We start from the raw sequence: 1,422 nt of genomic DNA on the forward strand, positions 1-1,422 counted from the left end.
GCCCCTACCTCACTTTTCCTCAAATAAATACTGTCTGGGAGGACACAGAGGACAGAGTAGGGTCCATCAGCTGAGCGACCACTGAGTGGCCTTGATTGCTTTCCCTTGGGTGCCACCACACCACGCTTAGGACTCAACTCCCAGAAGAGACGTGGGCCCTCGGGCCAGCCTGGCGTGGTCCCTGGCACCCAGGATGTGGCCGCCAGGGTGTAAGGGTCACAGCAGCCAAGCAAGAAGAGCCCATTTCTCTGACCCCTGTTCTGGGCTACTCCTTGTCACCATGAAGGAAATCTTCCCCACTTTTAGCCGGGCAAACAGCTGCCCACTGAACTCTTGCAAGCCCACAGCTTTAGAATACAAGGAAGGGGGGGGAACCACAAGGAACCCTCACCCCCATAAAAAATCAGCACTGAATACACCACCCCGTGGTCCCAGAGACATGAAGTGTGCTTGCCCACTGCAGCTGGGGTCACTGGCCTGGACTCGTGGAACCTCACCAGGGATCACGCAGGCTGCTGCTGTGAGAGCCAGGCCTCCCATCCCTCCCCCTCCTGGCCTCCGTGGTGAGTACTGCCCTCAGTTGGCTCTGCATTCAGGGCAGCGCTCTCCTGGGGGCTGAGGGGCTTCTCCCACCCTCTGACAGCTCTCACAGGCTGGTGATTCCCTCTTCTGGGGCCCTGAGGGCTCTGGGAAGCACCCTTGCTTGCTTCTGCTATGGTTCAGGCACCACGGATTTCCCTCATCACCTAGAGAGAGCGCTGCTTGAGCCCACCGGCCCTCCTTATCCACCTCGCACCTGTCCTCTACCTCACCAGGCTGTGAAAGGCTGAATAAGCTCCACCAGCTGTGGTCTGTGGGCCTACTTGGTGCACTGGAGCTTGTCCTAACGTCTGCAGCTGACTAGCCAATCAGATACTACTTCAGGGTGCTCTGGCTTCTCTAGACTCAGTGGAAAGTAGTGCATGCACAGAGGAGCCTTCACACTGGAGCTGCAAGGCAGCCGATTCTCACGCAGCCTGGCTAACAGACCTGACTCTGACTCCTCTGCGTCCCAGCTCAGGGCAGCCCTTGCTGCACACACAGCCTTTCCTTGTTTTTTGGTCTTTTTGAGACAGAGTTTTGCTACTAGGCAGTTCAGGCTGGCCTTGAGCTCCCTTTGTAGCCTAGGACATCCTTGAACTTGCAAAGATCCTCCTTGCAAAGAAACCTCTCAAGGGCTGGGATTACAGATGTGTGCCACCCTGCCCAGCCTGTTCCAGGCTGTCTGTAATCCGCTGCAGCTTTTATCAAAACATCCCCTGATAAAGCTGAGCTGAGAGAAGCTCTGGTTGCATTCCTTTCTGAGCCTTAGAATCTCCCTTAGGGGGCTGGTGAGATGGCTCAGTGGTCTAAAGCACCTATTTGAACAAGCTTAGCAAAGCA

Source organism: Octodon degus, unplaced genomic scaffold (genome assembly GCF_000260255.1).
Source record: "Octodon degus isolate 3935 unplaced genomic scaffold, OctDeg1.0 scaffold00034, whole genome shotgun sequence".
Lineage (NCBI taxonomy): Eukaryota > Metazoa > Chordata > Mammalia > Rodentia > Octodontidae > Octodon > Octodon degus.